This window comes from Athene noctua, chromosome 21 (assembly GCF_965140245.1).
Source record: "Athene noctua chromosome 21, bAthNoc1.hap1.1, whole genome shotgun sequence".
NCBI classification, from domain to species: Eukaryota; Metazoa; Chordata; class Aves; order Strigiformes; family Strigidae; genus Athene; species Athene noctua.
Genome location: NC_134057.1, coordinates 4910297 through 4927957, shown reverse-complemented (window position 1 = coordinate 4927957; position 17661 = coordinate 4910297).

The following is a 17661-nucleotide window of genomic DNA, read 5'->3' as shown; positions in this document are numbered from 1 at the left end:
AGCTACTTGTACACATCAGAGACAAGTCCCAGGCACCTCTGCCCCAACAGCTGCATCATCCACGTTCAGTTTTTTTCTAGCCCCTTTGCCAGCACCAGCCTCTTCACAGCACCTCAGAAACTTCCTATGCTTCTCAAGTGCCCTCTCAGTGATCTACGCTTATGCTGCAAGCTCCTGTGGGCAAATTTGGCTTCCTTCTCTGCTTTTTTACTTCTCTCCCCAGTGCTGGGCTTTGCACAGCGCTGTGCTGAATATCTCTGCACCATAAACACGTGCTGGAGGGGCCAAGGACCTGGTCTGAAAGTAATACCTGCTCAGAACAACATTCCCATGAGGAAGACCAGGGTCTAAACAATGTGTGCCTTCCTCTCCAGGGTACAATGGAAGCACGGACAGGACAGCTAAGGGTTTTAACTGTGGAAAACCCATTCACCAGAGCTAAACCTTTCCTGTGCTGTTTGACCATTTCCACCCTACTCTCTCCACCTGAAACTACATTTTGCAGACTGTGAGTCCATGGCCAGCCATTTGGCCCCTTGGCTCTACAGAAGGACCTCATGGGGGTGCGAGTCTTAGTGCATCAGACCTGAAAGGATGGGCAATTCTGCGGCCCTGGGGACATTATCCCAGTAGCTGGCAGGTGCTGGCTATGTCCACAGCATTGAGACACAGCTAAAAGCCTCAGAGAAAAACCTTAAACTATACTCACTCCACCAACCCGTCCACACCACAAGCACTCACATACAATGCTTCTTTATGAGCAGTGAGCATTTTCCTGCCATCAGCAAGAAATGCACCTCTTTTCCTCCTTCCCTTTAAAGGACAGCCATTCTCCTTCTCTTTTGGTTGTCCTTTATTCTGGCCCTTGTCCTTGGCAGGATGCAGAGAGCCCCCTGGCCTAGGTAGCTCCCAAAATTTCCTCAAATTTGGGCTGAGATTATATCTGTCATTATTAAAGAGCGCTAATAAGCCTTGTTAACCAAGAGTGAATGCAAAAGGAATAAGGGAAGGATTTTCCTAGGACCCAAAGTGCAAAAAATTCATAACTAATTTAATACCTGTACCAATAAGAGATACTCATGCTGAGTCTTTTAAAACCAGTCTGACTCTTTCCATAAGAAAAAAAAAAGAGAGACACTCTTTTCCTCTTTCAGAATTAATCATGATGACAGTCACAAAAAAACAAACAAAATAATGTCACCGGGTGCAACAGAGGTGTCCTCCTGCAGCGGGTGGCAGCTGGCTGCATGCTGGCATTATTTGCCACTAACACAGCACTGAACTGGCAGCGACCCTTGCAAAGGCAAACCTGGTTTGGGTGTGCACAGCTGCACACCGAAGGAAAACGCATGGCTGCAAGGGCAGCCTGGTCCTGAAGGGCACAGAGCAATTTGGGGTATAATGGAGAGACTGAGTACTGAAATGGGGAGAGGACAACCTCCCCTGGGCAGCTATGGGGCTCAGGACCACTGTGCAGCTGGACTGATCCCATGGGGGTCTCAGCTATTCAACAGCAATGATGAGACTTCCAGGGCTCCAGACCTAAGCCGCCCCACCCCAGACATTTTCAAGCGATTAAAAACCTCACACAAACCTCTTCCTCCTCTTCCAACCTGGTGTCTTGCACATGACATAATCCCAGCCTTTTCAGGTTTTGGGATGCCTGTGCACGCTCCCAGCTGAGGATGTTCTCCCATCTGTCCCATGTAGCTCCTCCAAACATTCTCACAGGCTTTCTTCAACTTCCCTGCTTGCAGCAAAAGCTTTCTGACATGCCTCCAAAATGACTGATGAGTTGGTACGTTGTTTTTGAGCAATTCACGTGCTTTGCCGGCACACGGGATGACAGACCTTGGGAACCTGGGCATTAATACTGGAGATTTATAGTCAAATCTGTCACGGTTGGGGAAGCTTTTTCCCAAGAACTACTCTGTCTGAAGGTCGCTTTTCCTGGGCAATAAGTGCAAAGAAACTTTCTCAGCCACCTTGGCCCCCATCAAAGGGCATTCAGGACAGCAGGGGAGGGGGACAGACACCAGTAAAGACGCTCAGCCTCAGGCTGCCCAAGAGTCCCAGAGATCCCATCTGCTCAGTGGGAAAGCACGTTATGCCAGCAGAGCCCCAGCTGCAGCCCCGCACTGAGGAACAAAAGCACATCCTGGTTTGAGAGCCTCCCCCATCCCAAACTCCACATCCTCAACATCTTGGGTAAGCATATACATACAGAGAAACACAGAGTCTGCCATCGGACCCAGCACAGCAAGTCACACCTGCTGGTGTACAGTGAAGATGTTTACAAACAACATCCACTCCCTCCAACCCTTCCTTTGCAAGGATCGGGAATCCATTGCCACAAGACGTTTGATGCATGAGGTTACATCTTCCTATGCACAAATACCATCAAGGAGTCCATGGATGCTGCTGTTCGCTTATATTTCACTGTCAGCACCACACTATTATTTTTGTAGCGTGACTGGTACTGCAACTCCAACAGCCAACAGTTGCCGTAGAAATCGGGGTAAACCTTGAAAATACAACTTCATCCAGCACATTAACAAAACCCCACATATTTATCATCCAAAGACAGCACAGTCACACCGCATAATCTCTCTAGGATGTGATTTCCCCCTTAAGATTTCCCAGACATTCCTCTGGAGCTGACAACATCCCAACGAGCTGTGCCTTTTTGCTCAAAGCAGGGCCAAGCGGTGGAGCAGCTCTCCATGTCCCTTATCTACAGCACACGCTGGTTTGTTACTGTTCCTGCCAATGCTACAGATAGCTGGGCTGATGATGGTGGGGGGTGTCAAGGAGGGGGAAAAAAAAAAAAGTCCTGGGGTTCACACAGCAGAGGAATATGTTCCTAATTACCGCTCCTCAGATTAGAGCTCACCTGCAGGGGTCAGCAAATTTAGCTAAGAAAATCCTAATGGGGAGTTTTCTCTGCCCTTCAAAAGTTTGCATTACTGACTTCCCAAGCAGAGCTCGGATCTGATCAACCACTGGATTTGTTCTGGCCAGAGGAAACACTGGACTACATGTGCCTCTGGGTAGGATGCACACACCTATCACAGGCTGAAAGAGCACATAGAGGACCTATATGCAGACTTACATTGCACAAGTAGCTGGCCACAAAGCTCAGGCCCTATCATCAGAACTGCACCACTGAGGAATGGGTTACCTCCTGCTCTCTCTGTTTCTTATTCTTACTCCATTCTAACTTGTTTTGAAAACAGGCATTTGATTGTGGTGTCAAAGTCTTCATGAAGAAGGTAAAGAGGCTGTAGCAGAGTCTACAGGCTCACAATTTGTGTTTTAAGCTACAAAGGTTTTGGGGACCTGCTTACCCAGAAGTTGCCCTTGTCCCTGTTGTAGACCAAAGCATTCAGGACAAAGAGGGGAACACGGACCCTATAATTTCTAAGCATGACAAGGATATGAAATCCATTCACAGCCTTTCTGGTACACCCTTCTCCCCACCAAGGCAGGTGACAGGTACAGGAGGAGCTGGTGAGGAACAAGTCAGGAAGCCCAGCCATTTGTGAGTGCAGCGAGCCTTAGAGCAGGTAGAGGCAAAACACCTACTGGGAGCTACCATGGGTTGGGTGGCAATTTCACAGACCAACAGCTCAAACAAATCAAATAAACTGGCCCAAGCCAGGACTAGCTAGGGAGCTGCATATGAACTGGCAGCAAAACCAACTTGGTGGGCTGCCAGAGGCAAAGCCCACCATGCATACAGACAAGAGCCAGGACTATAAAGCAGGTCCCACATGAACCTCACAGGATGCCTCAGAAAGATGCTCTCAGTGAAATGGTTTCCATGAGAGGCTCTTTACACATCACTTTCCTGGGCAAGTTTCTTGGGGCATGCCTAAAAGCCAAACCCTTTTCTAAAGGCCTCAGAAACCCTGATCAGGAAGATGTCTGTTGGGAAAGCTGCATTGGACAAAGCAACAGCTCTTCTGCCCTCCTTAAAGTGCATATCAAGAGGGTCTGATGGTGCATGTGTTGCTCTTCTTTTTGCTGGCAGACAGGATCAATTCTGACAGGCAAGGCTCCAGAGGTTTATAGTCAGAGCAACCTGAATAAAACCAACGAATCATTTATTCAGTCAGTTTTGGCCACCCCTAATAATGAACTGTCTGAGAGAAGACCACAAATTTTTCTAGGGCATTCTTACTTAAAACAATAATCTCTGTGGATAATTCTTAGTCTCCAGCTTGTTTAGAAAGCATAGACTTATAAAGCCAGGCCATTTTAGGATACAACAGTGTACCCTTTTTTCCCCTTGCCTGAATTATCAGATCAGGTTTACAGGACAAACAGGGATAACTCCAAATCAGAAATTCGCTTTCTATGAGTACTGTTGGCAATGTCCATAGAATACTGTCAAGCCGCCAACCTGCACCGCACACAAGCTACCTGGTAAAAAATTCAATCCCCACAAACATGTCTGTCCTTTGCAATGCTTGTCCAGCTTGTCACAAAATCAAAGACCTGCAACAATACTCTATCAGCGAAAGAGACTCCCTAAAGTGAGTCAGAAGACTGTACGGATGGTGACAGACAGACTGCTTCATCATTTCGTACTCAGGGTGGTTTCCAGCCTAGCTTATGTGCTCTGGCTTACAGCAGTCATTTGGATAAAAGGTATGGAAGGGAACAGGGATAAAATATACAAGCAGAGGCTTTTTTAAAGCTCTTTTTTCTCCCTCACTGCTTTGAGCTGAGCTCTAGAAACCGTCTCATGCTCTCCCAAGCAGCCAGCGGGTCGCCTGCCCACCTCCCCCTTGGCATCAGCCTGCTCTGCCCGGCACCACCAGCTGGGCAATGCCGTGATGCCGAGTCCTCTCCGTCTCACCTGATCAGTCACTCGCCTGCTCATTCCTTTCAGATTGGACCAGACAACACCTGCTGCACAGCGCGGCTCCTGGTGTGGCTCCTTCCCTGCCTCCCCAAAGCATCTCCCCCGTCCGAGGAAGGCGGGGGAACCGCACACATACCCATGTCCCCGCAGACGACAAGCCACCCAGGTGACAAATGCATGCTTGGCCTAGACAGAAGGGGAGAGCAGAGAAGAGGCAGATTTGCAGGCTCTGATCCTGGGAGCCTGACCCCCTCCTCTCTCTCGTTATGGATGAGGTAAATTAGCTGTGACATTCATTAGCTGCAGCTCCTAATTAGTGAAAATTAATATTGGTTTTGATAGAAGTGTTGGCTGAAGCTCTCCCAGGCAAAGGCATTATTGACCTTGTTATCCCGTTTAATAGCAAGTTACAACACAGAAACTACTTTTCGTGGAGTCGACAGATTTCAGCCACCTCCCACCCTCCACAACTCCCTTCCCACCACTCGGAGACATGGCCCCAGCCCCTGTCAGAGCACCCACAGCCCCACTGGTGCCTGTGCCCATCCCTGGCAGCATCCCCAGCTCCCTCTCCAGGCACACCCCAAACCCCCTCCCCAGCAGCAGCTGTTTCCCTTGGCCAGCACTTTTTCCACTGTAAGGCAACAGTGTTTTGAATCATTTCCTTTCAGCCAGGCAATAGTAAACAGTACAAACCTATACCCAGATTTTAGGGCTATAATAATCTCGCTGGAACAGTGCTAGCCACCCCTCTCTGCCCAAGGATAACGCTCCTCCCAACCGGCCTTTGGGCAAGACAGTCCCTAGCCTCCCATGTCCCATCCCATCGCCCCGAGTAACTCCAGACTCACCAGAGAACTTTCTTGCCACAACCTCTACTCACAGTTCACAATAATAAATAAATGAGAATAGCTGCAGGCAATGTCAATCACCATTTCATAAGAAAAATAGGAGCAGCATCCCTTGACCTCAGGGATCCCTGCCCTTGAAGTCTGAGAATCTGAAGGTGGCTAAGCAGCAAAGGAACAGACACGACTAAACAAAAGGAAAACATTTGCTACCAAAGTTATGTATAAAAAACCCTACACTACATTACTCACACATTAATAATAATAAAGATGTCAAACTGTCAGATAAGAAGTTAATCTCATTCAAAGCACAATTAAAGATGCCATTATCCAACCACCTGGGGCCACTTCCACTTTTACAATGCAGTGGGTTTAACAGATAACAGGGACGGGACCACGCCTGGAGAAGCAGCTCGCCCAGCCAAGCCCCTTGTCACCACCTCACACAACCTCACCAGCACCCTCCAGCCAGGGCAGCCAAATACTGATGCTTTTTTCTTGCTCAAAAGAGGCAGTGTGCAGATCTGTGCTAAGAAAGTGGGGGATTTTTAGGGGGTGGTGGTGGTGGTGCATTCCTTCATTTCTGGGATCAACATCCCAGTGAAAATTGTCCCTTTGCCTGCCTGGGTGATGCCACTGGATACAGGATACCCAAAGGGCAAACCAGAACTGAATCATCTGCAGTATCACTGGTCCCTGGGGTGAGCTCAGGAGGACTGAGGGGGAAATGACCCAACGCTGGAAAGCAGCATCTCTGGCAGATTCCACTTGACTTTACAGCAGGATGCCCACCAAGCGCAGCACTTTTGGCGCAAACAGCAAACGGACCCCAAATCTTTTTTCCTCAGACTGCTGTTGCTGTTTAAGAAGTTGAGGCCAGAAAAACTGAGCACTCGCTGCTGAGTGCAAAGCCACAACCATCAAATTCTGGCTCTTATGGAAGAGGAAAAAGTTTGCAGAAAGCAAGCTTCTCCTGATGTCATTATTGAAGGCATTGCTGGCCATGTCAGCCCAAGCACTACCCTGCTACTGCCTGAGGGATGCAAAGTCCAAGACAGGCTGCTGACACTACGTGCAAGGAAACGTCTTCTCGTGCAAAATGTCCCAGTTCTCCTTAAACCCAGGGATCTTTGTATCATTTTAAGGAGAAAGGCCCGCAAGAGCATCCAGATGCTAATTGCTATTTATACTGCAGGACAAGCCAGCCTGCCCCACCTTGGTGTAGTCTGCAAAAATGTACAGCTCCCATACGCTTCTCCAGCTCAGCAGCCTGGCAAGATAGACCAGGCTTCTGTAACATTTAGCATCACACACATGTGCCACTGCCATGCTTTTTCAGTCTTGGATAGGAGCCAGTATTTTAAATCTAGCCACAAAGGACAAAGTTAAAAAAAATAGTCAAGGGCTGTCCTGAAAGCAAGACATTATTCTCAAGCTACATTAATTCCATTCAAGACTGTTACACGTGTCCCATTGCAAGCCCCTCACAGGGTTTCCTTTTCCACTGCATAGTATTTGACATTGTCCCCCATGACATCCTTGTCTCTAAATTGGAGACAAGGATGTGACAGATGGACCATGCAGTGAATAAGGAATTGGCTGGATGGCCGCACTGGAAGACTTGTGGTCAACAGCTCGATGTCCCAGTGGGGAGCAGTGACGAGTGACGTCCGCAGGGGTGGGTGTTGGGACCAGCACTGTTTAACGTCTTTATTGGCGACACAGACAGTGGGAGCGAGGCACCCTCAGCAACTTCACTGACAACACCAAGCTGTGTGGTAGGGTCACACGCTGGAGGGAAGGGATGGGCTACCCAGAGGGACCTGGACAGGTGGGTCTGTGCAAACCTCATGGAGTTCAACAAAGCTAAGTGCAAGGTCCTGCCCATGGGTCGGGGCAATCCCCAGCACAAACCCAGGCTGGGTGAGCAGTGGATGGGGGGCAGCCCCAAGGAGAAGGACTTGAGGGTGTTGGTGGACGGAAAACTGACTGTGAGCCAGCAATGTGTGCTCACAGCCCAGAAAGGCAACGGTGTGCTGGGCTGCACCCAGAGCAGGGTGGGCAGCAGGGCGAGGGGGGGGATTCTCCCCCTCTGCTCTGCTCTGTGAGACCCCCCTGCAGGGCTGGGTCCAGCTCTGGGGCACCAACAGCAGAAGGACACGGACCTGCTCGAGCGGGGCCAGAGGAGGCCACAAAGATGCTCAGGGGCTGGAGCCCCCCCTGTGAGGACAGGCTGAGAGAGTTGGGGGGTTCAGCTGGAGAAGAGAAGGCTGCGGGGAGACCTTAGAGCGGCCTCCCAGGGCTGAAAGGGGCTGCAGGAAAGGGGGGAGGGACTCGTCATCAGGGGGTGTAGGGATAGGATGAGGGGTAATGGGTTTAAACTGAAAGAAAGTGAAGTTAGATTAGATATGAGGAAGAAATTCTCCCCTGTGAGGGAGGTAAGACACTGGCACAGGTTGCCCAGAGAAGCTGTGGCTGCCCCCTCCCTGGCAGGGCTCAAGGCCAGGTTGGACGGGGCTTTGGGCAACCTGGGCTGGTGGAAGGTGGCCCTGCCCGTGGCAGGGCGTTGAGATTAGATCTCTAAGGTCCCTTCAAACCCATTCTATGATAATGTATGAGGCTCTGTGCCATGGGCTGGGGTGGGGGTGAAACACAGCAGAAGCAAGGCAGGAGACAGAGCCCATTTCCACCATCCCCACACCCAGCAGGATCCCCAAGCAATGCACAGGGGGGTCCCTGAGAACTGGAGATGCTGTACTGAGGGCTACAATAAAGTGAAGTGCAAGACTAGAAATGGAGACATGAACTCACACAGCCAACTAATGACTCGCTCAGTCTAAAAACTCTCCAAGCTGATGGCATGTTTTTGAGTGAAATTGAAAGAATATGGATTTTTCTAACAACAACAAAATTCAAATCAGCAAATTGTATTTAAAATGCTCCCTTTCCACACCTTGCAAGCTTGCTCTGCAACCAGAATATGTTGTCTCTTCTGCCTCGAGGTGTGAAACAAGTAGCATGTGAAGCAAAATAAAAATATACACCTCCAACTTATAACCTGGAATACAAAACCAAGTTCCTGGTTTAAAATCCAGGGAGGCAACAGCCTCCCCTGCCTCTTAGGAGACACCTTTTCTCCCTGCCATCTGCCAGAAAACGGCTGAGAAACATCCCAGTGCCTGCAGGCTCATCCTCCTCTGTCCCTTGCTGTCAGGGTTTCGTAAACTTGGAGGATCCTGCCAATCCTTACGGTTTGCGTGAGATCATCTTGTTGCAGCCTGATGATACCAACTTGGGAATTTTTTTCCCCCCCCCTCATCCTCTCTAGTACAGAGTCTTAATTTATGACTAGTTCCCCCCACCCCACCGAAGTATGCGGGTAATGGCTTCTGGCTGATGTGCTCTCTGCAAGCTGTCACTCCCAGCTCCGTACCTGATGGGACTGCAGACAGCATCCCCAAGACTGCAACAATTTTTTCCAAGACAAAGAACAAGTTGCAGAAGAGCCAGGAAGATTTCCACACACACCCCCTCCCCTTTATGCTGATAGAAAAGCTGCTTCAGGGATGGTGGGAGAGATGTGTACTCAGGATGGTGCTTTCTACACGGTCCCTTCACTTGCTTGCCTTACAGTCACACTACATCAAGTTTTACACCAGCGCTCTTTTGTACAGAAATATTGTTTTATCCAGTAGGATGTGTTTAATTTGATGCAGCTGTCATATGGGAAAAGGTGCGTTTCAAGAGTCAAGGTTTTCCGCAGTGCCGTTACTTATTTTACAGTCTTCTGCCATATCTATTTCTTCCCCTCTATTTCCCAAAATCATTAGCAACAACCATTAATCTCTGCCTGTGAGAATGCTCCTCGCTTCTCCCCATACCCTGAACTGTTAGTCTCCCTTGGACTTTCTACATTTTAAAGTATTTTCCCCTCCTATTTTCAAATTAACTGCTTGAAACTGAACAGCAGAGCAAGGAACAAAGCCACATCACAGTTTGTGAAAGGGCATTACATTCCATAACATGATCTCTCGCCTCAAACCTAATAATCAATTAGAAAGAAAAAAGGAAGAAGTTCCTCTGTATTCAGGTACCGAATCGCTCTAATTGAACACATGCAGAAAGACAGCCTATGCAATACCAGAGCCTCAACAGAGCAGGCATTTGACAAACCCATGCAGATGAATGGAATAAAATTGAGTTACTAACCATTAAATGTCAAGTGTTTGAAATCTTTCCCCCTCGCGTAAAGAGCAATATTAATAAATCTTTAAGAGAGGGAACACACAGAGCTTATTCACTCTTCTGACCACCGCTGCAAATTGAACAGATGTTTTCACTGAGTTGTCCAACAATGCTGTCTCCAGCTTTTCCCCCCCCACCCTCGAGTGGTTACAGTTAATTCAAAAGCAATCAATGTACGGGAGCAGTTTGACAGGAGGAACCAATTTATTAACTCCCCCTGCCAATCAAGCACATTAAGCCATTCAAAGGCAGAAAGGTGCATTAGCACACGCCAGCGATAAATCGGTTTAAAAGCCGGGAGATGAGGAGGGAAAAAGATTCACGTGACAGCACTGAGGTGACCACCCTGCGTGTCCTGTGGTCCCCAAAATTGCAGAAAATGGGATCAAACTTCCCAAGAGGGAACCCTGCCACCCCTGCAATCAACACAGCCGGGGCAGTGCAACACCTCCTGACACCCCAGCCCTAAACAGGGGATGCTCGCTGGGATAACGGCAGTTTGCTGCACTGATGCTTCCCAAAAGTAGGAGTTTTATTCCACCATCTCAGCACCGGGGAACGTAGATACATTTCCAGAAGGGTTCTTTTCTACCTGCTTGTTTTCATACAAGAACACCGTGGTTTTCCATAATGAGGACTAGGTAAGGAAAATTTCCACTTCTTAATTGCTCAGATGATTTTGATGCAGGTGAGAAGCTGGACTTTTTAAACCTTTTTTTTCCCTGGCTTTTTATGACTTTTTACACCAGGAAGCAACAACAACAAACTGGTGGTGGGGGGGAATAGTTTGAGTTTTTCATTTATTAAAGACAAAGTAATACTTCCATGGTGACCAATTATGGAAAGTTTAATTAAAAGGTTAATTTTTTACAAGGCTAGAAGTCTGATAGCTGTGCAAAGAGAGTCGCTGAGACTATCATGGGATTCCTGTGCTGCTGCAAAAGGTAAGTGCCTCGAGCTGTTCCCTGCTGACCCAGCTGGCTTGGGAGCTGGATGTGTGCCTCCGCAGCATTTCATTGATAAACTTCGAAGCGTGCAAACAGCTGGATGCCAGCCCATCTCGAAACCATCTATTCCCAGCACCCTTCACTCAACGCACCTCCCACTTCACCACAGCCCCAGGCTGGATGGCAAAGCATGTCGAGATGCGAGAGCGTATCTTGTAATGCTTGATCGCTTTCCTCCAGCATGGCACGAACTTTGCCTGAGTGTTGTGTAATGCAAGGGAATCGCCCTGACTCCTCTTACGTGTTCCTGCTTTGCTCCTTAGTCAAGAAAATTAGCCGGAGGCTGGTGGAACAGATCCAGATTGCAGAGATCTCAAAAGAAGATATTGTGTGCAAACACAAAAGTAGAGGGTAATGGGGTGCACTTTTTTTTTTCCTCTCCTTTAAGCTCACAGATCCCAAATATATCAAGGTCCTGACGTGGCAAAATGCATAAGCATGTTTATCACTGTTTGCAACCATAGATTTTTTTGCTAAGAGGTCCCATTGCTAGACTAAAAGTGAAAACACAGCTCACTTTCCCACCAAAAATAAAAATTATGAGTGTATGTATATGTAAGTATTTCCCTACAGTACAGGAAAATACTCTTGGCTCATAATACATTCCCTTAGAATATTAACACCTCCACAAAGATATATATATGGCACCTCCTAATTTGAATATATACACACATATACATGCATATATACATATCCCCCTGCCCTATGTTTTTTGCTTTACCAAGCTTGACTCATATTGTTATCCCTGCTCTATATCAAGCTTGTCACCCATGCTAATGCCTCCAACTGGCCAGGAAAAAGACCCAATTTAACTGAGTTGCGACAGTATGGACATCCAAGCCTGGACAGTCCAGAGTAACAAGGAGCATTCCACTGAGCACAGCTGAACACCCAACAAGAAGCCAACCCACAAATAAAGCTCCTACAGGCAGCGCGTAATATAGATAATTAATGCTACTAAAGTTATCTCAGACATAAAAATCATCCCAGACCTCATTACCACAAACACACATCTCCCTCCATTTCTTTTGGAAGGGCTTAGCCCCCGTGCAAGGGCTCACACACTCTAATGTGAAAGTTGGCAAGATCAATCCTTTAGATGGTTTGATGAGGCAGTTACCTAAAGCAAGGTTACCCTGACATGTTAATTAGTCCATATTGCAAATATACTTTCTTCTTTCTCCCTCTCTTTCCCTTCTTAAACATAAACATTAATGTTATTGCCTATTAGCAGAGCAGATATGAAAATTTAAGTGATTGATGAAGTGATTAATTTAATGACAGAGGGTTAAGGGTTTGGGTGAGGGGGAGCTTTTTTTCCCCCTCAAGTTTCCTGATGTTGGGAATAACTGATTTTCTAGCCTTAAGTTTTCATTAACGATGCTGTACTTTCTGCAGCTCAACAAGTAATTTCATCAAAGGGCCTTCTAACAACAAAAGGATAGAAAAAGGGCTTGAGTTACCAGGTCTGAAATCCCCTTCTTGAAGTACTTCTCAAACACTGATGTTCATTAGAGTCCTTACCACACTTAGAAACAAGGCTGCTCCTTTGCAGAGCACTCAAGCCTGCAAATTCAGTTTTAAACAGTAAATAGCCGTCGGATGATAACACTGCTTTCAATTAATACTGAAGATGAAAGTGGCATTTCTACAGCCTCCCTTTCTAAAGGAGAATACTCACACCCGCTCTTAGCGATGCCTGTAAGGAAGCTCATGAAACAGGTTTCCTATTCAAAAATATCTCAATCTCCTCACAGTCAGAGACTGGCTTATTCCTCTGAAATTATCCTTTGTAAAAGGCCAAATCAATTCTGGCAGCTGCACACACGCACGCACCCCATCGGGGTGACGGACACGTGGACGCTCGCACTGTCAGCCCCAGGGGACACTCTGGCTCCTGCCCTTGTATGGAAAATAAGGCTGCACGTACCTGCTGTAACAGCAGCCCTAAACACAAGGTGGTAGGAACCCCCAAAGCTGCTCAGATTAAAGGCCATTTGAAATAGCTGGGCTTCACGTGACTGCCAGGGACTCACAACCTTTTGCTGATTGTGCCAAATTCCTTCCAGTTGAGGGGATGGTTTTCAAAAGCAGAAATGCTTCCCCAGACCCTATCATGAGTAGCAAACTACTTCTGGCCTTGGGAAGAGGAGTTGCTCCCCTCTTGTCCTTTTCTGAACAGGACAGATAACTTGGAGACCAACTCAGAGCAGCACCTGCTGGAAAGCCTACGGGAAACATCCCAGACTGGACCCTGGCTGGGATTTAGTTCCTGCTGGTGTCCTCCCCTGCGGTCTGTGGCTAAGAACATCCACCCAGCAGCAAACCAAGGAGCCTAGGGTCTACCTATGCTTGCCAACTCACCTTTTGTCCACCAGATAAACCACAAAAAAATCTGTACCGTGTTTTTACCATTATGAAACCCTTGCACCCACACCAGTGCTAACAGAGTGAGGTAGCTGAGACACCTGCCATGCAGTCCCCAAACTCTGTAACCAGGCTCAGACCAACTGCCATCATGCACTTGCCCACTTGGTTTTCCATGCATTTGCCCTTCCAGATAGGGATTATTTATATACAGCATGCAGATGCGTGGTTTCATCATCAGCTGAAGATGATCTGAGGCAAAAGGATAGCATCTCTTGTGCCATCTTCACTCCTACGGCTTATATGTCCCCCTGATCTTGCAGCTCTACCATCAGCTATGCCTAAATGCTGGTCTAGCTGAAAACTAGCTTTTACAGACCAGAAGAATAATCCTTAAACAAATAGATGCTAGCTGCACCCTAAGCATATAACGTTGGTGTAACTGGAAAGGTCCCACGGGTGTTGAGCTCTCCCCTTCCTCCCACTTCAGTCTTCCCACCTTACATTCCTGAAAGGGAAATGCTTTTCTTTAGAGCCTTTTTGGAGCTGTTTCGGCAAGCTAACACATACATACAAATACAGGGATAGTTTACCTGCTAACTTTGCAGGGAGGGCAGTAACATGTGGCTGGAGCTGGTGAAGCTGGACAGAAGCTAACCCACCACACAGCAACCTCGGATGGAGCACCTCTAAGGGCAAGGTGGGTGGTATGTTTAGTTAGACCAAACACGGTCACCTAGATCCTTCCCCACAAATTCAGCCAAGTATGTCATAGGGGGAAGGAAGTTCTGGGCAGCACCAGCATGAAGAGGGCACAGCCACTGCTTTAACACACATTTCTTACAAAAAGAAGGCTTTCCCAAGCTCTCTGTCCACTTTACTACCAGTGCCACCAAAAGCATCTTCCAACTTACCGAATTTTGCCAAAGGCCAGCCTACCTTGTACCGTTCAAAAGGCTCCTGCACTGCCCTGGACTCCCAGTGCACCCCGTGCTGCCTCCCTCCTTTCAAGGAGTTAACCCCAAGCTTTAAAGCCATGCTCTGTGCTCTCCTGAGTCACACCTCCTTAATACCCAATTAACACCTCATTAACAGTATGCCCACAAGGCTTTCCCGTTTTATCAGGGTGACTTTTAACCCTGTGGTGCACAGAGATTAAATTAATTTTCTCTTTTTAGGTTTAGTATTTAGTATTTAATTTTGTATTTATTATTTAGTATTTAGTATTTAATTTTGAGACACAACAGCAGATATGCTAGGGCAGCCCCCCCTCTCCAGCAATAGCTTCATGCCTCTGCAAGCGAGGAGGGAGGCCAGGAGACACCAAAGGGATGCCCACAGTCCCCCCTCCAAAGCTGTCCCCAACAGATGGCCCACAAGCCTTATGCATGGATGTCTGGCCCAGACCCTCTGAAACAATTTAATCAGTCCAGAAGTATGCAGAGACCAGAGCCAGAACTTTTTTTTTTTTCCATTCCAGTGATGCATTAGGCAAGTGCCATCATGGAGGAGCCCAGCCACCGCAGATGTCTACAGCTGTGGGATCAAACGAGCAGGCAGGGTTTAGCCGAGACAGCCCATGCTCAATCACACACAGATAACTATATCTTCAGCAACAGCTTGAATGGCCCAGCACCCCCAGGGACCTTACCCGGGTGCCAAAGCAGCTGGCTGCCCAGGACCAGAGCACTGCAGTGAGAGGCTGCGGTGGAAGAGATGACTGCTTTGGAAACCACAGATAGAGCACACAGAGGATGGCAGCCTTCCCTGCCTAGTGAAAAGCAGCCCTCTGGCCTTGTCCTCGCCTAGGATGGAGAATCAAGTCATCCACAAATATCAGAGGGCCCTGCTGCCTCAGACCCACGTGCAGAGTTACCAGCAAGCACCCTGCCAGCTAAACACCAAGCTCCAATTCCAGTCCTTTTGCAAAATAACCTTCTGTCCCAGAAGGCTCTGAAAGGTAGGAGGTGACACACACCAACATAATTACTTTAATCACCACCAGCCAACAAAGTACACCTACACCGCAGCAATACTCCAGCATCCCTGGCTCCTCTTAGGCTGCAACAGCTCGGGGTGCAGAGCAAGAGCCGCAACTCTGTGGGAAATGTCCACTGCAGCCCATTTCAGTGAAGTAGGTCTCAAAGAGCAAGGTTCAGCTCTGCCCCTCAGAACTTGGTGGAGAAACATCCACATGTTTAAGTTCCTTAGCTGGTGTGTATTCCCCCAGGAAAAAAAAAAAAAAAAAAAAAAAAGTCATCTTTCCTCTCAAATTCCTCATGCCTTCTCCTGCAAGCAGAGGAGGTGGTCTGCTCAATAGCGCCCGCCCTGGAAGGGCTGCAGCTTGCCCTGGGAAAGCATAATCCAAGTTTCCCACTGCAGAAAGTCAAACCACACCATCAGAAATCTGTCAGACAGCAGAACTCTCCTGTTCAGTGCCAAGAGCCAGACTGGGATCCTCAGACATACAGTGGCATGGCCAACAGACAAGTGCCTGAGCAAGACTTCTACATGCATGCTCCCCAGCAGAATTCATGACTCACACAAAGCTCTTGATGGTGTTGACTATCTCCAGCAATCACCGTCTACTGTATTTAACTGAAATACCTGCAACAACATTTGGAAGTCACCATCTGCTAGTCCCCAGACAAGCAGGGGTTTTGTAAGCTCACAAAGGCATACCTACCCTGTTCCCAAAGCACAAGCTATTTACAGTGCATTACCAGCTCAGCAAAAGTTGCACATAGCAAAGGGGGCAGAAGCATGTAAAATTCCCCATCAATCATCTGTCTGTCTTTCTGAGCACATTGGACTCAGGAAATGGAGAGCACAGCCCTCCTGGGAGAGGCATAGAGAGGAAGGGAGGGAGCAAGGGGGCTTCAAGCAGAAAACACAGCCCCATGCATTACATACATACTCTTATGATTTCAACCCACCCTCCGCCTCCCGTCATGTGCACATACCCACCTCGCAGGCGCTGTGCTCAGCATCCGCCCACCACCCATCCCTCCACATCACGGTGGCACCAAGCTGCTGAGTCAGGGAGCACACAAGGCCTTTAGCCCAAAAACCCTGCACCCAGCCAGGCTCCGAGTGCTGAGCCAGCACTGCTCGGGGCTGTCACTCAGCAGCTCTGGCCGCAGGACTTGCTGAGTTAGAGGTTCTCCTTGGCCCTACGCTGTGACGGGTTAAAACAAGCAGGAGGAGATGCTGAGGCAGCCAACTTTGGGGGACCTGGGGCTGAGCATCCCACCAGGTGCTGGAGGCATCCCAGTGATGCTCACAGGAGGGCATCCCAGCAAGATGGTGGAGAGCCGAGAGCCTCAGCTGCATGCTCTCCTGCCCAGAAATAACTAAGGGAATCAAACAGCAGGCAGCCCTGGCAGAAGCCCCCGGGGAGCCCGGCCTCCCCACCTGCCAGCCATCCCAGGTGCCTCTCCCAGCTTCACCAACATCCTCTCACACTCACATTGCCCCGAGGTGGGGGGTGAGGGTGGTGTGTCAGTCATTGCAACTAAATCCTGGCCGGTTTCCCCCCTCTGTCATACACTGCTCAACTTCAGCAGGCTTTACAGAGGGGACCAGTCTTCCAAATTTAGACTCCTCTTCTAGTTTTAAGCAGAGCATGCAGGACTAAGGGCTGATGGGCAGGAGGGATGCGCTGTCCCCAGCCCACCTGAGCAACCATGCCCCTGACACAGCGTGGCCCAAGAGTGAAGCCAAGTGAGTGCTATCAGCTCGGGTGTAATGATTAAAGCATTTCCCACTCTTTTAAGACAACATTATTTGAGCAATGCTAAAATGTTATCACTAGGATGAAGGGAAAGTGGAATTGCACTCATCTGAATGGCCTCTTTTGTCATGCATTTTGCAAGGTATTGAGGCATGAAAGCTTTCAGAGAAATTTGGGTGAATCCAAGCTAGGTGGTTATAAGGCTAGTTACAAACCCGACATGATGGATCATCTTCATTTTCCCATTCCTGTCCTGCATACAGCAAATCCATTTGCTGGGCAATTAGACTCCAGTCATTACATTATGCTAAGAAGATGTTCCTTTTGCAGCAGAAGGGACCCCAACCAAGAGAAACCCAGAGCACTGCCTGTCCATCCCCACCTGCTGACAAATCCAAGGCTGCAGGTAATCCCACCTGCAACAACGCCACGTCCCAGACACACCTGTGACCATCACACCTTGCAGAGACCTCCAGCAACTCACCTAGCACCAACATCCATGACACCCTCCCTTTCCCACAGCCTTCTAAAAGGTTTGGGATTAAACGAAATGGCCCTTGGAATGATTCTGCTTAAGGCAGCAAGCAGCAC